Source organism: Mus caroli, unplaced genomic scaffold, assembly GCF_978045245.1.
Source record: "Mus caroli unplaced genomic scaffold, Mus_caroli_1 scaffold_2, whole genome shotgun sequence".
Lineage (NCBI taxonomy): Eukaryota > Metazoa > Chordata > Mammalia > Rodentia > Muridae > Mus > Mus caroli.
The window spans coordinates 103,856,908-103,882,599 of NW_028227257.1; the positions used below are offsets into that span (position 1 = coordinate 103,856,908).

At 42.1% G+C, this 25,692-nt stretch overlaps 1 protein-coding gene across 8 annotated transcripts in view; it reads right to left on the bottom strand.

The window, feature by feature from the left end:
• Window positions 1-25,692, bottom strand: part of Osbpl6 (oxysterol binding protein like 6) — a 191,978-nt gene that overhangs the window by 85,870 nt on the left and 80,416 nt on the right. For all 8 annotated transcript variants that reach the window (XM_029470678.2, XM_029470671.2, XM_029470664.2 and 5 more), the window contains one exon: window positions 12,043-12,208. The gene's annotated coding sequence lies outside the window, so the exon portion shown is untranslated. The remainder of the gene's footprint in view (window positions 1-12,042; window positions 12,209-25,692) is intronic.

The window sequence follows — 25,692 nt, forward strand, 5'->3', positions numbered from 1 at the left end:
CCAGGATGTTCACTGAGCTTATCACGTCAGTAGATTCCAGTTTCTCCATTATATCCATTAGGCACAGATAACTGCGCACACAAGCTGCCTGCAGATAACTACTCTCACGTCAATTCCTCGATATTACTGTATCTGCTTGAAGATAACACAAAATGATTCAAATGAATTATGAACTCCGGTTTCTTATCTGTTCAGAAGCCACTGGAGAAAAAGACTATACAGAGTTCAACCTTCCCAAGAGAAAAACTCCTTTAAAAAGACCTGCCAGGCTACTAATGGAACCCAAGGGGCCTTAGGGCATTATTAGGTTTTATTCTTTCTTGTGTTGAGTTACCCATGAGAAGCCAGGAAGACGTGACAGCATCAGGCTGATAGATTAGGCTGGCTGCATGGAACTGTGGCACCTGCCACCTACTAGTTTGCTGCCATCTAGCTTGATTACAGACATTTTGTGGTCAGGATCTTGAGAAACTGCCACCCTTCTAGAATGACAAGTTTTCTGTTATGCATGTGCCGTGGTGTCTACAATGCTAACTTGGGGAACCAGCATGAACGTTTGTTTTTGATTACTGTTCTCCACTGTTAGGTCAGGGAGAGAAGGGCTGGCATATGAGGTCTACTACAAGGCCTTACTTAGATTTTTCAGCCTCATGAACTCATTTAACTGGGGTATGGGAACCTTCGTGACTACTCAGTGCTGGGCTCAGGTACCTACTGTGTGCACCCCTCCTCAGCTTAGGCTTCAGAGGTACCCCTGAAACTAGCCATAGTGGGGAGGGGTCAGCATGACACTATACTGCTCACAAGTACGTATTTCTTGCACTGATGTTTTATTTTTACATTAAAGAAATCCTCATGGACTATGAAAGCAATCCCAACTTGCATTAGAAATATGATCCAAACATCAATAAAAGATAAGAAAATGATCAGATACCACATAGATTATGATTATCTTAAGCTCAGTTTGATGGTACTTATCTATAATCCTAGCACTTGGGAGGCTGAGGTAGGAGAACTCTTGCTAGTTTGAGGCCAGCCTAGGCTGCAGTAGTGACTGAGAAAGCCTGAGATTACCTAATGAGACTCTGTCTCAGAAACATAAAAACCAAACCAAACAAACAAATGTCCCTCAGACAAAATTTTAAAAAGCCCTTAAAGCTTACTTTAATATCAGAAATACTTGAGATATCACCAAAGATGAAAGGAATGGAAGTCCTGATAACTTGACTGTGTGTGTATAAGGTTTGCACAGTGTTGGTCCTGTAGTAAGCTATAATTCAATTAAACTAAGTCCTAAAAGGCTTAAGCTCCTGCCTGCCTCTTCCAGTGGGGCCTGATACGATTTTGTATCTCAGGGAAGATGCTGAGGGGACAAGAGAACTCTATGCCTGGCTGAACTGAAGAGATCTTGTGGGAAAGAGAAAGAATGAACTAGTTAAAAGGCATATTCATACACAGATGCTGCAGAAAAGCTGGCAAGCTACATACAGAATTGACTTCATTTCAAAACTAAACTTCAAATAACAATTGAGGTTTTTAAGGTTTTAAATTATTTTTATTGGTGTATATTCATCATAGTGTTGGGCATCCTACAGTTTCTTTCAAGTATTTTATGTGCTCTGAGGATACTGATGTCCGCTTTCAAAGTCCTATCTCTCTTTCTCCACTGCCAAGTCTCTCTTCTGCATTCACATTGAGAGGTCACGGGTATACCTGCTCAGGAATGGTACCTATGAAGGACTGCAGGAAACTACAAATGAGAGAAAATATGCAAGATTTGCCTTATTACTCTTTGTTCTGTTGCTGTTGTTGTTGTTGTTTGAAATGGGGTTTTGGCATACGTCCCTGGCTGTTGTGGGCTGTTGTGGGCTTGTGATCATTCTCCTGCCTCTGCATTTGCTAGAATTCTAACCTTACAAGCACCATGGCTGGCTGGATCTATCTGACTTATTTCAGTAAAAATGGTGATCTCCAGTCAAAGCTATTTCCTAGAAGAAAACATAATTTCACTCTTTATGGCAGACTACAACTGCACTGTGAGCATATACCGCATTTTCTTCATATGCTGACTCCATGACTTGGTTGTTATGAAATAAACAATAAACATGGATATGTAGACATCTATGTGGTATGTGGCTTAAATAGGTATGGCCCCCATAGGCTCATGTGTTTGAATGTTTGACCCATAGAGAGTGGCTTTGTTGGAGGAAGTGTGTCACTGTGAAGGTAGATGTTTAGGTCTTATATATGCTTAAGCTCTACCCAGTGTGGAACACCATCCGTCCCCTTCAGCTGCCCACGGATCCAGATGTAGAACTCTTGGCTCCTCCAGCACCACGTCTGCCTGCACACTGCCATGCTTTCCACCATGATGATAATAGACTGGACATCTAAAACTGTAAGCCAACTCCATTTAAATGTTGTCCTCTATACACGTTTTCTTGGTCATGATATCTCTCCATAACATTCCCTTAGATTCTTTTGGGTGTGTGTCTATAAGTGGCAAGCTGGTCATACGTTACTCCTGCTTGTTCCCTATGTAGGAACCTTCACAGTGATCTCTACAGTGGCCTTATCAACTTATATTCCCACCAGCAGTATACAGGGGACTGCTACATCTTTGCCAGCATTTGTTGTTGCTTGTTTTGTGGCTGGTAGCCATCGTGACTGGGTTAAAATGGAATTTTAATGGAGTTTTAATTTGCATCTCCCCAGTGGCTAAGCTGTTGAACATTCATGTATTTATTGGCCATCTGCACTTAACCTCTTAAGAGCTGTTGTTTCATTAGCCCATTTATAGGTTGAGGTGTTGGTGTTTGGCTTTTTCAGTTCCTTTCATCTACATAATCATCCTGTCTAATATATAGATAGAAAGCATTTTCTTCCATCCTAAAAGCTGTCTCTTCTGTGGATTATTCACTTCCTTTGCGGTGTAGACCTGATTTAATACCATGCACATCTCGGCTTTACTTCCTGAGCTGCTGTAATCCTTTCCAAGAAACCCTTCCCCAGGCCTTCATCTTCAAGTATTTTCCCCTGACAGAACTGTCAGCTCTGATTCATTCTGAATTGATATTTATATATTTGGTGGAAGATATGGGTCCAACTCATTTTTGCTTATGTGGCTTCCCATTTGTTGAGGCATGTCTTAATTACTTTTTTTAAAGAATTATTTATTTTATTTTATGTATATGAGTACACTGTAGCTGTCTTCAGACACACCAGCAGAAGGCATCAGATCCTACAGATGGTTGTGAGCCACCATGTGGTTGCTAGGAATTGAACTCAGGACCTCTGGAAGAACAGTCATGCTCTTAACCACTGAGCCATCTCTCCAGCCCCTCTCAGTTACTTTTTTTTTATTGCTGTGATTAAGTACCATGACCGAGACAATTTAAAAAAAGAAAAGAGTTTATTGGGGATTCAGAGTTTCAGAGGGTGAGTCCACAACCATCACTGTGTGGAGCATGGCAACAGGGATGCAGGATGCTGGAGCAGAAGCTAAGAGCTCACATCTGATCCAAAAGCACTACGGGGCAGGGGCTAGGGGTGGTGTGGAGTTTTGAAGTCTCAAAACCCTGACCCCAGTGACACACCACCTCCAACACTGCCATAACTCCTAATCCTTCCCAAATAGTTCCATCAACTGGAGACCAAATATTCATGGGTCTATGGGAGCCATTATCATTAAAACACCACAAAGAGGCTATTTGTTTAGGGCATCTTTGTAAAAGAAAAAGAATAGGAGGCTATTAATGTATGGGTTTAGCTCTGAGTCTTTTATCCCATTCTTTTCATCTAAATGTCTTGCTTTGTGCCAAGACTATGCTGTTTCTATTATTATGTCTACGTGTAATCAGACTTAAAATCTGCGAGTGTGATACTTGCAGCATCAGGTTTTTAAGCTAAGGATTACCTTTGCAATCCAAAGTTGTTTGTGCTTCTGTTTAAATCTTTGGGCTTTCTTTTTCTATCTCTGAGACAATTGGCATTGGAGCTTTAAGGAAATTACACTGAGTCTATAGGTTTCCTTTGACAATGTAGAAGGGGAAGGGAATTTTCTTTTTTTTGTTGTTTTGTTTTGTTTTGTTTTGTTTTGTTTTTTGTTTTCGAGACAGGGTTTCTCTGTATAGCTCTGGCTGTCCTGGAACTCACTTTGTAGACCAGGCTGGCCTCGAACTCAGAAATCCGCCTGCCTCTGCCTCCCGAGTGCTGGGATTAAAGGCGTGCACCACCACGCCCGGCTCGGGAATTTTCTTTAAGTTAAAATTCTGTAAGGGCAACAATTCAACAAGACAACAGCAACAGAATTTGGAGGCTGGAAGTATATTTGATTTATTTGATCAATTAAAAAATTGGAGCACATATTTTAAAAGTCGTAAGAATATAATTCGGTCATGAGGATATCCTGTCACAAAGACAGTGAGTGAAGGAGCTCAGGGATAATTTGAAATGTCACTTGACGCTGACTTGGGATGAAAAGGGGTATTTTCTCTCAAACCCCAAAGCTTGGGAAACACCATGGATGCCTACCACAATGTGTCTGTAGATGATGGCACAGAATGGATATGATACCTGAGCACACCCCTGTCATGCAAGTTCCTAAGCCTATCCGGACTTATAAATAAGAAAGTCTCAGGAAGGGACACAACCATGTGACAGTGAGCAATTCAATTATGGAACAGATTATGATTCTAAGTTTTCTTGCCAATTTCAGATTTCTCTATCTCCTCCAACATAGTATTTAAAAACAAAACACAACACAAACACAAAAACAATTGTGCTCAGAAAAATACATGAACTGAGCAAAAGAGAGAAGGCTCAGTGTGTAAAAGCACCTGTGCCCAAGCCTGATAATCTGAGCGTGAGCCCCTGACATCCATGTGGAAGGAGAGAACTGACTCTTACAAATGTGTCTTAGGACTTCACATTCTCTCTCTCTCTCTCTCTCTCTCTCTCTCTCTCTCTCTCATACACACACACACACACACACACACACACACAAATAACGGAAAACAACCCTATTTTTCTAATCAGCATCGAGCTGTTTTTTTTCTTTAAAAAGTCTGCCAATCATGCATTACTTGAATAGAACATAAACAGTGCCCCAATAATATCTGAAAATATACATGTTCAAAGATACTTATTTCAAAAACCTGTTTGTCTCTTGATTAGTTTAAAAATTTGTGATAATAAAGTAAGAATATTCATGGAATAAGCCAATACATTTATTCTCAGTATGGATACCCAGAGAAGACAGGAGGAAAGAAAATCAAGCAAAATACAAACTAAATCAGGAAATCATGGCCATGATATCAAGATGAATACTGGTAATTGTTTTTTTTTCCCCTGAAGACTTCATTATTATTTGCTGCAGACAGAAGAGCTGCTCCTGAGGTCATGGGAGCAGGAGAGCCTGCCCTGCCCTCAAAGACTGCAGTACTCAGGACCTTGCCTGGGCTGCACAGCAGAGCTCGCCCTGGTGGTGGGGAGTCTTTATACTTTATGTCTAGTAGTACAGTAAGTTCTTATAGCTATAAGAACTATAGTCATGGGAAGATTTAGAAATTTACTGGTTAAATTATGTGAATAAAATAAAGTGAAATTGAAAAAAGAGGAAGTGTTTTAGATTGCTGAGGTTAAAAAAAAGGCTCTTGCGGAGCATGGTGGCGCACACCTTTAATCCCAGCACTCAGGATGCGGCGATCTCTGAGTTCCAGTTCATCCTGGTCTATATAGAGTTCCAGGACAGCCAGAGAGAGAAGCTCCGTCTCAAACAAAACAAAACAAACATCTCTGCTAAAGAGGGTAAAATCCCCAACTTGCTGATAAAATTCAATTCCCAGCACCCAGATATCTGCAGACACTGCATACATGTAGTGGCCATAAATACACATGTACACACACACACACATATACACAAACACACACACACACATGCATGCATACATACATATACACATACATACATACACACATACTTAAAATTTTGGCATAGATATACATAAAGTAACAGTAAATAGGTCTTATTTTTAAAAAAGAAAGAGACGAGACTCTGTCTAGTCTAAACATAAACAAGACCCAAATCTAGAAATCAATAATAATAATAAATAATAATAATAAATGTTCCCAACATTACCCACCATTCTCCCCTCCCTTTTCGGTGTGCGTGTGGCTTCTTCATTTATGTAAACCTGGGGTATACTATACTTGATTTGATGCAAAAATTTGGCATTTCTTCACCTGAATTTTTCTTTTCCAAGTGTTTTATTTTGAAGCAACTTTGGATTTGCAGGAACATCTTAAGAACATTCTAGAACATTCCACATACCCGGCTTCAAGGACACTCTCCAGCTTTCACCAGTTCTTCAGAAATTGAAATAAACTCAAATGCCAAGCCTGCAGTTATTGTTGAAGTAAACTCTGCCATACTTCCCAATTTCAAAACTATGAATATTTAGTCAGTAAACTGTCATTTAGTTCTCAATTCCACATTAACTCTGAATGGGCACAGCTTTTCACTTCCCCCACAGCACCTGCCTCAGTAGTTACATCACTGGGGTTGGGGGGCAGCTTACTATCTACTCTTGGACCCTTCATCTTGGACCCTGTCTTCAAGATGCCTTTGTCACAACTGCAGGATTCACAACAGTGCTTGGTTGACATTGAACAAATACTCAGCAATCTTGGGTAAAAATGAAAGAATTAATGAATGCTTTTGTAGATGAGTAAATTGTCTGTGTGTGTGTGTGTGTGTGTGTGTGTGTGTGTGTACTAGGGGGAGATGTAAGAGGCATAATAAAAAGTACAGCCATTGAGATGCAGTTCTGAAACTCTGACCTTCTCTTACCAGTCATGCACAGCGGAACTGCAGGAAGCCTGTGTGTTAGTCACTGCAGCGTCACTCACAGGAACACCACTTAAAATTGCTGCTTTGAAAGCCAGCTCTTTCAAAGTCAATCTGTGCTCTTGTGTTGGTTCACTCAAACAGTATTTCCTAGCCTTATTCATTTGATACACCAAGTCCATGAGATAAAGTTTAAATAATGCTCCAAATTAAAATAATTAAAACATGAATCATTCTCTGTAAAAATGTATTTGAAAAAAAATCCACAAATAGCGGACATTGTTGTGATTCAGAACACAGGCAGTGCGAGGAGGCCGATTAAACAGTGACAAGGCCGTGGGCGAATGAGGCATCCGACCCCTCCTCACTCCCACTGCCGGCCTCCGAGACCAAAGTTCAAGGAATTAACTGCCAGGTTGGAGGAAGAATGAAAAGAGCAGGAAACAGGGTGACCTTTCCTGTGTTTTCTATGAATCCTTATATCTTTCCACAGTCAAATGTTATAAAGTGTGTCAAGAAATCAAAACCCTTCATCATGTGACTGATCCAAAGAAGCGATAATCATTCCAGAAAAACCAACATAAATTATCGATTTATCAAATAAAAAAGAAACAAGGGGATGAGCGTGGAACAACTTCGGAGTTCTCCGCTTCACTTGGAGAATGACTCCTTCTTCGGTCTGGAGCTGCCCCAGGAGGGAGAGTAGACACTAACAAATGAATTCAATATGGCACAAACTGAACCCAAGAGTCCAAGGAGCCCGCTGTCCCTCCCAGAACAGCCTCAGGTTGTGATGCAGAGGGTGTTTAAATACCTCAAATTCTCTGTCAAACTAAAGATTTAATAGACTAATTCTCAATGCCAAGAAACACGTTAAATATTAACAACAAAAGGAGGTTGAAGGAAAACCTCATCTCCGGACTCCATATATAAGTTTGAAAGCACTCATAATGCTAATAAATGCTTAAAATACCTAACCTTGCAGTTAGCTTCTTTCTCTACAAAAATGTTCAGCAATAATTAGTCATTTAAGGGTAATATTATTAATTTGTAACTATTTTATATAACCAAAAGATAAGCGGAATAATTTCATATTATTTTGAACCAAAGATTATTCAATGGAAACAAATATATAATTAAAATTTATCAAAACTCCATAATGCTTACTCAAGAAAATCCATATGAATTCTTAATTTTAATGTATGCATTTGTTATTAGGCAAAGCAATGAATCAGAGAAAAATTTGACAGAATGGGTCAGAGATTGGACATGTCCAACTCACACAAGAATAGCACAGGAAAGGGAGGGAGGGGGGGAAGAAAGAGGAGGAAGGAGGAGGGGGACGGAGGGAGGGGGAGAGGGAGGGAGGGAGGGAAGGAGGGAGAAAGGGGGAGGGGGGAAGGGGGAGGGGGAGAGGGAGAGAGGGAGGGAGATAGATGTGTGGTGTGTGTAGTTGTGTATGTGTGTGTGTGTGTGTGTGTGAGCGAGAGAGAGAGAGACTGAGAGAGAGAGAGAGAGTGAGTTTTATCATGACAGTTTTACAGAGACAGGTTGCAGAGAGAACAAACTAGACACAGGTAAAAACAGAATGAACCAGAGAATGAAAAAGCCAGAAGATTAGGACATATTGCCAAAGTTAGTTTGAGCTAAGCAGAGAAATTCAGTCAGAAGCTGAGAGACGACATATTGAATCAGTCAGCTTAGACGATTAGATTGTATGGAGATTAGGAACTTCCAGACCTAGGCCTAGGAATAGTTAGAACAGAGAAAGAAAGTCTGAGCTCAGTCCAAGTATCAGCAGGGCTTGGGCACAGCTCTCACCTGATCCCTTTATCTGAGGGAAAAAGTAGCAACAATTACATCTGTCAAATAAAAGTTACTTTTACAACTGGGTTCTACAAAAAGGACTGCAAACATTGGTGACTCTCAATGCTCTGCTAATGTTTTTAAAATCCATTTTGTAATGACAGAACCAAGGTTCCTAGAAACAGGGAGTGCACACACTCCAGAAGAGTTGAGGTAGCCTGTAACAACAACAAAAACAACAACAACAACAACAACAACAACAAACAGAGCCAAAGAACCTAACATATCAAGTGTGCTTCCAGGATGCTCTGGACGAGTTCTGGGCTGGGACTGGGCTGGCTCTCTTTTGTATCTATACATATGGAAGCCAATCTGAAGGGCTCCAGAGAACAAAGCAAGTTTTATTTGAGCATCATGAAGAACAGCAAAAACTACAACAGATCATATATATAATATATATATATATATATATTATATATATATATATGATATATATGCACCTCCCAGGAGGCATGACCTGAGGCAAACGCCACACCACGGCAGAAGCAGAGCTCCTGTCTCTGAAGCCAGCCATGATCTGACTTCTAAGATCACAGAGTAAAGAGTGATACCAACAGCTGAGCTCAATACCTGGAATGTCCTATTGCCCAAGCAGTTCAGTTTGTCAACAGGGGAGGGGCTTGAAAAAAAGGTGGGGAGGAGATATCCTAGATAGAAGTCATGAGACCAATTAACCAAACGAAATATGAGCTTTGTCTTGTTTATCTGCTAAAGAATGAACCTTTTGAGAAAGGATTCTCACTAAACCAGAGCTCACTGCCTCTCCAGAGCTAGGATCCACAGATGAAGAGCCAGGTTCTACATGTGTGCTGGGTATCTGAACCAGGGTCCCTCTACTTACGCAACACATAGTTTACCAACTGAACCATCCCCCCAGGCCTGAGCCTCGCCTTACGAAGAGTCTGTCCCTTGTCTAGTTAAGTCACTGTTTAGCCAACATGCAGAAACACACCCCCAAGTACTTGGTTCCCATGAATCTAGCTTTGATAGCCAGAGGACTCACTGGCATTTTACCTGTGCATGTGGTCAAGTTCTAGCAGACATACTGACTCCGGAAATGAGCTATCACCCTGACCCTAAGCTATATTTGAAAATATAGCCATATTTTCCCTTATTTGTGTCAATGTTTGAAAATGGACAGCCTCGGTTTAAAATCGGTTTAAGAGACAGAACCAAATGAGTCATGGGGGAAACTTCTGAAAATTGTTCCGGTAAAATATTTTCTTCTTTCCTTTTTTTCTTTAAAGAAAACATCGCTTTGTGAGCAGGTCAGCCTTCCACATTGGATTTTAGCTAATGTGGACAGGGAAGCGGTACACCCATAATGACTCACACGATGAAATGGTTCCATGACAAAGACACACAGTTGAGTCCAATTTCAAATTAACAGCAGTTATTACTAAATGAATTTCAATTTACAATAGGATATTGGTCAAGTTGGGGGGGCAGTCTTGACTAAATGCATCACACCATGCCTTCTGATGGCAATATCTCTCAATGTCACAATGTTGCAAAGGTAAAGAGCACAGCAAACTGCTCACTGGATCACCCCTGGGACAGATGTGCCAGCTAGAAAATGGACTCTCAATCCCTACAGAAGTCATTCAAGGAAGAGTCAGATCAATGAGTCGATTTTACATCCTGCTAGGGTGACAATTAAATCAAATAATGGAACTCTTATGTCATAAAATACGCAACTTTAAGATGACAACACTGAGCCAGCAGCCGGGTGCACACCTTTAATCTCAGCAGTTGGAAGGCAGAGGCAGGTGGTTCTCTGAATTCCGGGACAGCCTGGTTTACAGAGTGAATTCCAGGACAGCCAGGGCTTCACAGAAAAACCCTGTCTCAAAAAACAAAACAAAAACAAAAAACAAAAAACAAAATCAAACAAAGAGAAACAAAAAGATGCCAACACAGTGTCTAAATAAAACAACTCAGGATGCATCCCTGTGCTAATCAGCTCTCTCAAGATCAATAGGCTATCCTACCTTGGAAAAGGCTTTCTTTTTTCCAGGCAAATTTAGTAAATCCCAAAAGAGATTCTTCTCAAAGCTCATGTTTGATATAAAATAATAAACATTAAAATAATGGCAGGGAATAAAGACAATCTGTGTTGAAGTTCACAGAAGTGAATTCACACGAGGAAAGGGGGAAAAATGCAGAGCTCTTAAATGGCATGGCTTTCAAGTAGGTGCCCGGCAGGTACCATCGATCTGTAGAACTAGTTGATTAAATATTGATGGAACGCTAAAGACTATCCGATAGTAATCATTAGGGTGGTAACAAGATCACATTGTATATTTTCTAATAGAGGATTTCTGGCTTTTTATGTGAAATGTTTATATGTAGTAAACTGATTTTTAAATTTTTTTAATACATGAAAACATGTTCTAAAAATTGTCCTGTGTCTTACTAGTTTGCAAACCATCATTTGAATGAATGTATCTATGAGCAGAAAGCTTCTTGCATTGTATGATTACACTAAATTATCCCCGAGCTCCCAAGAAGGACTGATCCATGTAGAAATAGAAGAGTGGTATTAGAATCCATGAGGAACATTCCCTAGATTATGTATGTCTACATTTTCATCACCGATATCACTACTGCTGGCTGCACCCAGAACATGCAAATGTGAGTGGAGGGTATGCAGCGAGCAAACCTCTCCCAAGAGTAAGCACTAGCACACGGAAAGGCAGAGTGCAGTGGAGAGCAACCGTGCTGCGGGAGGGTGGGGGTCGGGGGTGGTGTCTAAACACTGAAGGTGAAACTCAAGCGGCCTAACGTTTCAAATGGAATATATGAATTAGCACTACAAGTGCTGCAAGCACCAATGCCACAAACAACAAGCAGACCATAAAACCGTGCTCATCATTTTAGTCTCATGGGCAAAGCCAGAACCAAGTCTGTTTACAAAACAAAACAAAATAGAAAAAGATTTTCTGATGATACAGTGCTGTCTGCGTGCAGCCAAATAAGGAAACCAAAGGTAACACTGCGGCCATGTTTATGCTGAGGTCTGCAAGCTGACACTCAAGAAGTGAAGGGTGGTGTCTAGCTTCCACACAAGAGACTGTAGATAGAAATATACAAGTTAACCGATACTTTTGAACGTTTATGTCCTTTCCTTTAAAAGAAAGTCAGATGGAACCTTCCCCCGAGGTGACTAAACATAACGGGGATTGTGATGTGCTATTTTAAGATCGGATATACAAGAGGGTACAAAGAAGCGCTTTGCCATGACGTGGTGACAGGTCATTATTGTTGGTGTTATTCAGACTGCCTGACCCACCCTGCTTTTTCTGGAGGTGAGTGTTCTTCACACTCACCTTCGGCTTGTGTCAGAGTCTTCTAGCTTGGCTGCACCATCACAACTGCTTCTCAGTGGACTGGCTTCGGATGCCTTTAGCTCGTCTTGCTCCTCTGCGGTCTGCCAGCCCTGTTGGCACTGCTGGTGCCTTAACTGTCTTCTTTCGTTGGTTTCCCAGCAAGAACCTGGAAAAGAGTGACAACAATCACACAGGGCATTGCCACAGAATGTCCATGACACGCTCCAGAAGGTGCCGTCCAACAGCTCTCTGGATGAAGAGGCTTGGACCGGCCATTTCGGCTTGTCTTGCCTCGGCTCTGTCTTACCTAGCTGAAAGACATGACCACTGCCCTCTTTAGTGCTCACAGTGCTGATTCACACCTGTACTCTGCCCAGAGTCTTGAGAGAGAACCCTTCAGGTGACACAGCGAATGCTCTCAGTGAGGACAAAGTCCATTAGTCCATTGTCTAGAAGCAAGCTCAGCTTCCCGATGAAAGGTGGATAAATACCAGGCGGTACTTTACAGATAACAGGCGTGAAGCGAGAGCATCACGACAGCTCGTGAATCTCCTGAGAAGACCCAGGTATCGTCTTCAATTTGCCTTTCAAGGGTAGACCCACTGCTGACCATACAGTCGCAGAATACAGTTTTCAACTTGGTGTGATCTCTCAGGAAGCCAAAATACACAGACTGAGAAAACAAATGTTTACTTTAAGGATAAAGGAAATAGCCAGTCCCAAAACAGATGCCTCACCCTGAAACACGAAGGCAGCCCTTTTCCTCAAGCCACAGACCCCTCTCTGGCAAACTCTACACAGTACTAAAAGTATTCATCAAGCTAGACGCTGTGGTCCACACCAATACTCCCAATTCCTGGGAGGCTGAGACAAGAGGATTTTGATTTTGAGGTCAGCTTGGGTTCCAGAGGAAAACCTTGTCTTGGGGGAAAATAAAGTAAGTGAATATAAATAAAAGCTATATTTTTGGGTTTAATTATTTGAAAGTGTGTCCCTATCCACTCTCTTTTTTTTTTAATAGACCATGGCCTACTGAAAGTGCAAACGAGGCCTGTCTACCCTCAATGCTATGGATGGCGTGGTTATCCTTTTTTTAAGGGGGAGGGTTAAGTAAGATAGGGGCTTATTCTGTAGTCCACATTGAGCTGGAACTTCTGGAGATCCTCCTGCCTCCGCTTCCTAAGTGTTGGCCTTACAGGAAGCCACCATGTCCCATTTGATCACTTTGTGGTTATCTTTCCACCCCAAAAGCATTTCTTCCAAATTCCTCTCCATCTCTTGATCCAAAAATAAATCTATTCCATGTGTTGTATTTTGTAGATCTGAGCAAACTTAACAGTAGCTAATGCTGACAGCATAGATGGTGTGTGGTTAATACCCACTAAGATTTTTTCTCTGCTTGGCATGGCATCTTTTTATTTTTGGCACACAGGATTCCATTCATGCCCTTTAATCTCACATAATTAATTGTAGGCAGATGGTGAAATCTAAATTTTCAGAATAGAAACTCTACTAGCCACCTTCTCCTTGTTTTTGCCAGTGATGGATTCTGTCAAACTTCTGGTCCAAGCTGAAGGAGGGAACATATAGAGTCCTGGGCTATGTGGAAGCCCCGTTTACTCTCCCCTACCCCATCTCCTTCCCTAGACATTTTTTCCCATCCTCTATGCCTTGCTAAAACATTAGATGACATTCTTAAAGCTATCCACCAAGGTCTATTCTCTTATTTGGCCATTTCTTCCTCTTGAGGCTGATTAGCAAGGTCCAGCTATCAAAGTATTGCAGTCCAGCAATCAAAAGTCCCCTCTGGCTCACTTAACGAACACATCTCATTAAAATTAAACACCTCATCCTAACACAGGGGTCCCCTTTTACCTTTATAAACCTCCATCTTCCTATGGACCATGTCTATCTCCTTTCTATCACTCTCAAAGTAGAAAGATCAAGAACAGAGGATCATATGATACAGCCAAGGTTTCCAACTCTTCCCTCCATCCCACCACTAAAATTCAGCAGACAAGACAGTGATGCAGAGTGAGTCTTGGGGCCCCCAACTAAGAACACTCCTTCTTCCCCACATCCTCCATGTATCCCCAAAGCCTGTGCCAAACAGACCTAGGCCCAAGGAACATGTTCCCACTTCTCCATTTCCTTCTCCTATTCTCTCGGCCAGTGCCCTTCAGAATCTCCCTCTAAAGCCCAGGCCCTGGCTAAGTCATTGATCTTCTCAACTGCCCTTCCCTGGGGCTTGTGGTCTATGCTCCTGTGAGGTCACCCTGGTCTCAGAGTGACTTCTGTTCCTAGCTAATCCCCGCCACTGAAAGTGTACTCTCAGAAGCAGGGAACAGATCTCAAACACCCCATCCACACCCGAACACATATACAGCATGGGCCTGAGTTCAAAATGGAAAATTACCAGGTTTTAATTTGTGTGTGCTTTACTCAGGCATGAAATCTATTATTGTCCATTGTGATAAGAGCAGACTTTTGTACTGTTGTGCAATGCCAAGATCGAGGCTTTTTGGCTTGTTTTGAGACTGTTATTAGTGTTCGTGTAGACATCTGCTGTGACCTTCCAGGGGACTGAGCACTCTGGGTTAAAATTATTACACACTTCAGACATAAACAAACATCTCTGAGAGCCACAAATTAATGGATATTATGGCTGTACATATTAATTGATGAGGACAGCCAGAGCTATATAATAATATCTGCATTCTAAATTCCCCAGTGAATAATATCTTGTTTTGTTTTGTTGTTGAAAAAATTGTTCACCAAATGGCAAGTCACCTTTATTTTAATTAAGAGCCTGCCCAGACTTTCACTTTGCACAGAAACTGCACACAGGGCAGAGGTCCAAAGGTGAGAAGTCTAGAGTTTGAGTCTGGTTGCTCCTTGGGAGAGTACCTGTGGAAGGTTAATTCTTAAAGCGCAGGTAAGAACTATGCCCAAGGCAGAGATAGGAATGGTTCTTTTAACGAGCAGAACCCAACTGATGCTTTAACAAGAGCAGCCTATTTGCTTTTTATCTCCCGACACTGACAGAAGGAATCATTTTCTAATTTAATAACAACTTCTGCAGTACAAAAGGTCTCCCAACACCCCCCTCCTGAGACAGTCATTAACTGCAAGTTTTAAAGGTTGAAAAGTTGATTTGAACAAAATCTCCCACACCAACCAGTACTCAAGGAGGAGCCTCTGGAAGGTCTCGTTGAGGTGTTTGGTGACTTGGCAATGATTCTGAGCGGCTCACGCAGGAAGCCAGGGATCAGCGTCGTCCCCTCAGCCCTGTGACTAATCCTCCCACGGCCTGCATTTTGCACACCAGACATTGTGTTCTTGTCCAGTACATTCTCCACTCTCCTGATTTCTCATTCAAGCCAATCCGGGATGGAGATGAATTCTATCAAAGACTAGACGGTACCATGAAGCTACTACGCAAACGTACATAGCACAAGGTGACTAGAAAAAGTAGGATCTGCCGCTCTGTGAAATAACAAAGGCAAGTTTCATAAAAACGGTTAAAACAATAAAGGTAGACCATCACAGTAGTCAGGAAAGGGCTTTACATAGGAATCTACAGGCGAGTTCATTTCACAACAAAATGAGGACCCTGGAGACTCTGACTGCTTTCTCTAAATGTGCAGTCATGGGTTTTAGCTCAATGTCTTTACTTCCATAAGGACGCATGGGTCTCAATTTAAACATCCTGTCTTGCTTCCCACTACACAGACCTTACTTGACTATGTTGCATTGTCTGTCGTCACTGCCGACAAAGCCAGTGATAAGATCAACATGTTGTTTTTTCCATCATAGCAGTGTCTTGATAAGAAACTTAAATTCCTTCTCCTCCTACCAAGGGTTTCCACACTAGTACAACAATCCAGTAACCTTAATGGAAATAAATTGTGTCCAGGGAGGGGGCGGGCCATGTAACTTCCCAGAGATGAAAAACACAATTCCTGTAACTTTTATCTATCAAGTAGGCTTTGCATAAATGTAGCTAGTGAAATTAATGCAACTATGTATCACAGAAGTTAAAATCAGCCAGCTGAAGGAACATGCCAGAGTTTTTCTATCTGCCAATAAATACTATTTACTGACCCACTCAGTAGTAAGTCGTGTGTGTGTGTGTGTGTGTGTGTGTGTGTGTGTGTGTGTGTGTGTGTTTATATACAAAACCACAGAATGAAGAGGAATTAGAAGTAAAAAAAAAGCCAGTAGAAAAAGAACTTAGTTTCAGATCACAGGACAAGGCACGTGGGTAATCTTTTTAAGCTACAAAGCAGAAAATGTGTTGTGATATTCATGGCATGGAAATGTGAAATCTAGCTTAGATTTGTATGCAGGGCTGAGCAAGAAGACAGAAAAAGTTACCCCCCCCCAAAAAAAAAAAAGAAATTCAAAGATTGGTACACTTCAGCAGGAACTGACAGGCTGGGATGAATGGACAACACTTCAAACAGCATGACTAGCGTGAACAGCACACAAAAATTAAGAGCCCATAAGTGAAGCTGGTAAATCCAGGACTTGCTGCTTCTCTGAAGGAGAGTGGGGAGGGACGCCACAGGAGGCTTCAGGCCACACAGGTTTTAAGTATCCATGAAAGATGCATTTTACTGTGCAAGCTGAAAGGTAAGGAGTGAAACTCAGAGCAGAGGGTCCCATGACTATGCTTCAGAAAGGCAGACCCAGCAGCTTGAGTGGATGAAGATGCAGCAGATGGTCTCAGAAGGCTGCAGTAGCAAACCAGATGGGGAATGGAAGCTTCCGGGTGTGGAAGAGAGGAACAGGAGAATTTAATAGTGATGGGGGAGACCCAGTCTGTATCCTCACTGATGTTTGCCTCCCTCTCTCCATCCCTCCCTCCCCACGGCTTCATTTCTGTGGTGCTGGGATACAACCTAGCTCATTGAATCTGCAGATGTGGAACTCAAGAATTTGATAGCTCACTACATAAGCCATCTTAGCACACACAGTTCACTCAACATAAAAGCACCTCTCCACAATCTTTTCTATGTCTACAATCTAGCCAATTTTTCCAGCTTTTTTTTTTTGTTTGCATTTAACTTTATTCAAAATTATGATTCTCTATTAGAGGGAAAGGCCTTCATTTTTGCCAGATCCTAAAGACCAAGTAGAGAAATAATCTTGCCCTATTAAATATCAACTGATTTTCTTTTCTCTCGATTTTGTTAATCTCGTCACAAATTCAGATCAGAATCCTGGCTATAGATTACTTAAAGGAGCCTAAAATGTTATTATTTCCTCACTAACTTCGATCTTACATCTCAAGCTAAATATTACAGAAAGTGCTCAGCTGTTTAGTTGAATTAAATCATATAAAATCACTGATAATCTCATTAGCTATAAAGCACAGGAAACATGCTAAGGACATACTCTGGTCTTGTGGATGTTGTATGCTCTAGAGCTAGTCAGCAGATTTTCTCTGTAAACAACCTTCAGATCCGTGAGTATTTTAAGTCTCGAGAGCCATACTTGATCCAGCTACTCAACCCTGTACCTCTGAGGATGCAGACAAACGAAGGCTGCAAAGGATGCAGACAAATGGAGGCTGCAAAGGATGCAGACAAACGGAGGCTGCAAAGACATGAACGTGGCTAGGTTCCAGTAACACTATAGCAAAAGCTACAGAACAGGCTGAGTGTGGTGGCAGATACCTGTAATCTCAGCAGGACAATCACAAGTTCAGGGCTAGCCCAAGCCCATGTCACAAAACAAACAAACAAACAAATGCACAAAGGCCCTGTGAAAGAATTGTGGTTAATTCTTCTAACATTCACTCGGTTTGTCAACCTGGAATGGTGTTTATTTGTTTGTTTTTCTTTATTCCATAATGTGCATAATTTTGATGAAGAGAGAAAACACATCTTCCAAAGAAAATGTTCATGGCTAGTGATGGATAAAAGGGCAAACAAGGGGGTGGAGAGGTGGCTCAGTGGTTAGGAGCATTCAATGCTCTTCCAGAGGACCCAGGTTCAATTCCCAGCCCCCATGTGGTGACTCATAACCATCGGTAACTCTAGTTCCAAGGGGTCTAGTGTCTTTTCTGGTCTCCTTAGGCACCTTGCACGCACATGGGGTACATCCAAACAGGCAAAACATTCAAATATACATAAAATAAAATAAAATTTTGAACCAAGGGACAAACATAGTTTGACAGATTCAAGGAGACAGGGAAGTCTGGAGTAACTTTAAAAGAAGATAAATGAACAAGCAAGGCGATGCTAAATAGATTTCTGTTGACTATACAGTTTAACAGTCTGAAATTTCTCGGATTCAAAGCTTCACACTACAGAGTAGAGTCAAAAATATTTAGGCACATGCCGTACTTAATGAAGCCTAGAGACATGTTTACTAGTGTGTGGATTTCAATGTAACAGAACTGAAAATTCTAGTGCCGACCGTCATTAGTTCAAATCCTAGTTCTGCCAAATACCAGCAACATGCTGCGAGTAATTTACAGGGCTTCTCGGTACCTCACAATCTCTAAAGGAGAGGCAAGGCACCCACGACCTGTTAGGATTGTCTGAGAATGGAATTGATTCGTATGTGTAACATTTAAAACTCAGTAAGTGCCCACTGTTCTTATAACTTACTAAAAGCAGAAACTATAGGTTGCAGGGGATCTTTGCTGATCAAAATAAAGTGACTTTGCCCACATCCGTCTTAAGCTTTAGTCAACAGAATCATTTAGGTACAGTCCTAGCAACAATGGCCCTCTCCACTAAAATCTTTACCCACTGAAAGTATTTCCACCTTGTCTGATTAGATTTCTCTAACCTTCCACAGCTAAAAATATCAACTGGAGAATTAGCCCAATGCACACCATGGGTTCCGTAACACAACTCCTTTAAATGGGAAAGGCCTGCTCTTTCTCAGACAGAAAAATCAATAGCTTTCCCTTTGCCCACAACCAGACCAATCGAAAAGGAGGAGGGTAAACAGGAAACTGAGAAGAGAGACAAAGGCCCGTAATGACGCAGCCTACAAATAAATCCTCATCTGTTTGCCAGAGGAAGGGTGAATCGGGCATCAGCACACACACCTGACCAAAGAGGGGAGTGGGGTGGCTGTCAATTCGAAAATCATCCAAGCAAAGAGCAATCAAGATACGTTATATTGTGTGGAATGGCTGACTTCTGACTGAACTATCCGAACAAGCCAGATGGAGCAGCTGCTGTCAGGATGTTTAGTCTAAAAGGCCATTGTGACCCATACCTCAGCTACTTTTGTTATATGAACAGTATTTTGTTCCCTGAGGAACTGTCAAAAGGAACATTGTGCTCTCATTAAAGGATTATGCTCTGACCATAAATTAAGATATCAGGGTTAAAACTGCACCTAGGAAAAGGACAAAAGGCTCTGTTTCTCAGCCTCCTACTAAAGAGTCCTCCATCACATGCCCCCAAACCCAGCTCATTCCAGCTTTATCTGACACACATCATAGAAGCTCCAACCACAGCAAGCTTCTTACAAACACCCCGATCATAGCTGCCCTCTGCCCACTCAGTGTTTCCTCTGCCTACAAGTCTTCCCCTCACATCTCCAAAGTGGGCATCCTATCTTAACCTTCATTTCACATGAAATCATTCCCCATGGCCCAACAGAAACCATTTTTCCAGATTCTTGATTTTTATAATCCCTGCTCAATCCCCTTGGATGTAGTGCATCTTGATCAAGATTGGCATACATAGCTTCTTCTTTAGAAAAGTGTCCACATCTGCTCTGTAAGTCTGTCTGCATCATGGGCACTCAGACTTCTCATTGAATATGCAAGAAAGGTTCCAAACTGTGCTAAGTCCATTGTGACCGATCATTGACATGAACTGCACAATCTCTTGCCGTCAGAGCTTTGCTGAAGGAAGGTTTCGTTCAAAAGCATATGTGCGAGGTGGCTGTACGGCTGAGTGGTTAGGTGCACTGGTTGCTCTTCCGGACAACCCAGTCTGATTCCCAGCATCCACACAGTGGCGTACAACCATCTGTAACTCCAGTTCCAGGGAATCTGATGTCCTCTTCCGGTCTCCAGGTACTGCATTCACATGGTATGGAGACATATATGTGCAGGCAAAACAGCCATACACACACACAACAAAAAACCATTCAAATCCTCACTTTACAAATTTTGCCTTTTCATGAAACAAGGAAAGGTTTACATTAGTGACAGAGCAAAAAAAGCCACTGTTTGTATTCATCAGTCATTCGCCAACAACTAAGTGGTCTACTAAAAAGCTTCTTTCTCATTAACGTAACAGATACACCCCCAAGTTAGATAAATCACAGGAAACAGTTTTTATCATTTCACCAACATAGACCCAAAATGCTACTTGCCTCTAGGCTTCAATAAAGAGATCTCAAGACTTGTGTTCATGAGTGATCATTCTAATCGTCATCTTTAATATGCCTGGATTATTCCAAATGTGAAAACTCTGTAAATCTGGCATATGACAAAGCCCAGGAGTGCTGAGACAAAGACTAACAAGAGAACTTTCGGACCTTGGCCACCTGATGCTACCTGGGCATGTCACTGGGCCCTTACTGATGTGAGTACTGGGTTGCCGTGGGAGACCAGATTCACTCCTCTGTGAGGCTCCAGCGCTGTGCTGGTGAGGGTGCACTTGCCAGACCCCTGCCCCACTTCCCACTGTCGCAGTCCCCCAACCCATATCTGGCTGCCTTCTCCCTTCACAAACTATGACATAAGCGAGTTTAACACACACTCTCAGGTAGGAGAGAACTTCCTAAGGCCAAGCCATGCCACAGCAGACGACCTGAGACCGGGAACTCACGTGGCGGGCGGCACGGAGAGTTTCAGCACCTCCCGACTAACAGTTGTATTAACGGGGGATATTCTCTTGGATCATCCATCTGGCGCAGCTTTCGAAGCAATGACACTTGGAATAGTCAGCCTCTGATGTCACATCCCTAGTGCCACTTGGATTCCTGCAATGCCAATGAAATCCTTGACCAAGTGGCAAGAGAGTATTTTGAGTGGGTCTTTAAAGCAACATATAGTCGTTACTTAAATTATAAACATGAGCCGGGCGTGGTGGCGCACGCCTTTAATCCTAGAACTTGGGAGGCAGAGGCAGGCGGATTTCTGAGTTCGAGGCCAGCCTGGTCTACAGAGTGTGTTCCAGGACAGCCAGGGCTACACAGAGAAACCCTGTCTCAAAAAACCAAAAAAAAAAAAAAAAAAAAAAAAAGATTTAAATTATAAACATGTCTGTCCCAGGCAAACTGAGGTGAAAATAATGTTAAGATTTATATATTCAGGAAACACCATCTAGCGGCAAGGCTATGAGTTATGCTATGGTTTGAAATTATATAATCAATACAAAAGGAGTATAAAGTGGCCTAATCGGTGATATTTTTCATATGTGTCTTAATTGAATAATCCTGGCTAAATCTCTGTGTTCATCTCTTTCCTCTTCAGTTCCTTAGTTGTGATTATTTCAAACTGTTCTATTTCCTTGGCCAGCTGCACCTGTCTTTGTCGAGGTTCCTATCTGGTTTCCACAGTTACTTTTTTTTTCTCATTATGCTACATCAAAACTTAAACGACTAATTCTGGCATGCTGGAATTCTTATGACTAAGCTTCCTGTATTAAGACACATTGCAGGAGCAATAAAATCGAATCAATGTGAAAGAGTGGGACAGTGAACAATGCCGTCTATCACAATGCAAAGCTGTTCAGGAAATTTAATTTGATGTTATAAACCGATAAGGAACAAATATATGGGGGGGGGGAGAAATCTATGTAGCCTGTGTTATCACACAGCAGCAGTCTCCTAGGAATTAGAGCCAGCTTGGGGCACAAGCAGAAGCCCAGAGTACTACGAGATGAACACGTGGGCCTGGGAGTTAGACAGAAAAGGCAGAAATTCTAGCCTGGATGCTTTCAGCTGTGAAACCCAGGAAAGGGTCTCAGCTGCTCCTCAGTTTCCTTATCAACAGAATGGGGATTCAGTTACTTTAGAGATTACAAATAGAATCCTATTGAGAGGCCAAACCGACTCCATCTTGGGACTGGCCTCCATCTTAAAAGGAAAAAAAAAAAAAAAGCCTGAGAACCTGACCTGCAGAGGAACTCAAGCTACACCCACATACCAGGAAGGACCCCACTGCTTGTCCATGGCCGGACTTACTCCCTAGCTACTTCCTAGCAACAGTTAACCCAAGATTAGTCTGATTGTTCCTGATTGTGTATGGTCTTGCTTCAGGGCACTCAACCGTCAGAGTATAATAGTTACTCAATTAGACACTTGTCAGGCTAAACTCCCCTATCTCATTATATCTCACTATAAAGCCTTGTCGTCCCCCCCCCCAAGAGCTCCAGGCTGTACCCTCCCATTTTGAAGTCAGAGATGGCAGTGTGGTCTGAGTTCAAGCTTGTAAATAAAGACTCTAATGCAATTGCATCAGAATTGGCTCCTTGGTGGTTTTGGGGGTGGTTCATGAACACTTCCTGACACAACACTGTCATGTAAGGATGATCTCATCGCTATTGAGATTACATAGTATCTGAGCAATGGGAAAGTCAGGGTACAATGTATATCACTCACAGGCTCACGGGATGATGGGTCTACACAAACGCACTGGTGCTGCCACTCAAAAGTGCAGCTTATAATTATGCACTGTGCATGCATGTGAGATAAATGGATCAATTACTAGCTCACGTGTTTACTATACTATATTCTTTAATGTTTAGGTGTACCCTGACTTACAAAGTTTACCATAGGGCAGGCTGTTGAGGGGGCAGCAGCCTCAGACCTCTCCTGGTTACTTTATGTCTTAACTGGATCATTTTATTTTATGCTTGACTTAATCTCTTCTCTTTTCTTCATAATGGGCATAGGAACAATAGACTGCACACACACACACACACACAATACTGTTTGCACATTCTATGGTGCTACACTGATGAAATTGTTGAATGACCATTCTCTCAGAGCGCATGCTCAAGAGGAATTAACACGCAACCCAGAATATATGGTCCAAAGCTAGCAAGGCAGACTTTCTAATACAGATCAACTGAGATGAGATTGAAAACGTTTGAGGTTCAAAAGTAAAGACCTAGCACTTCTACAAAAACTGTACTATTTTGGCTGACCAGTTTGACAACTCAGATATAAAGTGAAACACAATTTCACTTCCCTGTCTTCATCACTCCCTATGTATGCGGCCTTGGGAAAGGTGTATCTGTTAGTGAGATTTTAATTATTATAGCATACACTGGGCATGCCTCCATCACAGCTGTTTCTTGCATCATATCCATCTATTGAGTCCTCATTTATATCCTTTATGATACACAGGAACATAGCATGGCAGAGTTAAATGACAGAGCTATAACATGGTCTCCTGTTACGCATCCGTAAAAGAACAGGAGCTACACAAGGCAATGTGGATTAATCTAAAAAGCTCAGTGTCTCCCAATCCACAGCGAAAACTGAGGTTCCACGAGGACACACTCATGAGCAAGCACTGGAGGCCATTGTAGGACAGTGACAACAAGTCCCGAGATGGAAGGCGAGAGAAAGAGACAGAGAGGTCCTTTGAGGCCACATCTGAGCCACTGTACTAATCCAGCAAGACTCTGTTTCAAGTGTTCTGGTTATGAAACTGAATAAATATCTATATTTAAAAATATAAATGAGCAGAATGTTGTGCACATTGTTGAATATTCACACAAAGCAGCAATCCACAGAAATTAAGAGTGACTTCCTGATATGCATAATATTAGTGTAGGCAGTGTCTTAGGGTTTTACCGCTGCAAACAGATACTATGACCAAGGCAGCCCTCTAAGGACAACATGTAATTGGGGCTGGCTTACAGGTTCAGAGGTTCAGTCCAGTATCATCAAGGTAAGAACATGGCAGAATCCAGGCACGTTGCAGGAGGAGCTGAGAGTTCTATTATCTTCATCTGCAGGCTACTATCAGAATACTCACTTCCAGCCAGCCAGAACTAGGGTACTAAAGACCACACCCACAGAGACACACATACTCCAACAAGGCTACACCTCCTAATTGTCCCACTCCCTGGCCCAAGCATATGCAAACCATCAAAGCATAAATCTCAACATAAAAAGACTATGGTTGGGCTGGAGAGATGGTTCTGTGGTTTACAGTTAAGATCACTGGCTGCTTTTCTAGAGGACCCAGGCTCTACTTCTAGACCCCTCCCATGATGGCACACACTCAGCTATAATAGCAGAGTGAGGGAAGCTGATGCCCGCTCTGTCCTCGGTGGGTATGTTGTAGACAGACATTCATTCAGGTAAAATACCCATACACACAAAAATAAGTAAATAAAGTTTTGTGGTTTTAAAGACCACTGGATGTTTCCACTTACATGAAACCCAAAGACAGACTAAATTAACGTGTCTGTCAACATGGCAATCACTTGGGAGAGGGAGGATCAGGTTGGGAGAAGCATTGAGAAAACCCTCCATTGTGCCAGAAACACTCTAGATCAGTAGTTCTCAACCTGTGGATTGTAATATCTTTGGTGGGGGTCAAAGGACGCTTTCATAAAGATCGCATATCAGATGTTTACATTACAACTCATAACAGTGGCAAAATCATGCTTTGTGCTTGAGATTCAAGCCGTGAGTTCTCTGTTTGCACTTCTAGCTGCCATGCCTGCCTCTGGTTGCTGGGCCTCCCCCACTGCTTTGCCGTATTCTTGTCTCTATGGGACCGTAAGCCTAAATACACACTTTCTTTCTTAAGTTGTCCTGACTGGGGTGTTTTATCGCAGTGACAGAAAAGTAACTAATTAGGTCAGTAAAGGTCTGTGTGGTTTACAGTTCATATTGTTCCATGAAAATCAGAAATACACACAGAGGACCATGACAGCCCACCAGTCTCGGTGTGGTGCTCAGGGCTGACAATCAGTGTCCCCAGCAGACCCCTCACACTTCGGAATGATCTGCCTTTGCTTATCTTTGCCTGATCCCATACCACATAATCTAATTTAAATTTCTATGCATTTTCTACTTTATCTGACTGGAAAATTCTTCTTTCCTTTTATTTGTCATATGGTTAATTTCTATTATTGTTGTTGTTGTTGCTGCTGCTGCTGTTGTTTTTCAAGACAGGATTTTGTTTGTTTGTTTTGTTTTGTTTTGTTCTGTATAGCTCTGGAGGTCCTGGAACTCATTCTGTCTGGGAATTTTATTTTGTTTGTTTTGTTTTGTTTTCTCTAGTCTGGCTACTTTCAATTCAGTCTAACTGGCACTTCTCAAGGAAAATGCTCTGGTTCTGCAGGCTGGGCCAGATCCTTCCGTTACCCAGTCTCACGGTATCTATATATTTTTTTTACTATAGCACTTATCACTTGGCAATTAGAGAGCTGTGAACTTTCTTTAGCATATAGCTCATCCAGTAGTCTAAGCCTCCTAAGGCTACACAGTGTTCATGAAATGTGCTGGCCAGGGTATTCCAAAGTTCCAGCAGAACAAAGGAAGGGAGTGGGGAGAGAGGAAAAGAGAAAGTAGAGAGCAAGAATGAGAACGAGGTGGGAGACTTGAGAACGGAGTCCATGCCTCCCCCAACCCCCCCGGCCTTGTCAGACTTGAGCCAGCAGTAGCCAAAGCTTCTCATGCCAGACTCCTTTCAAT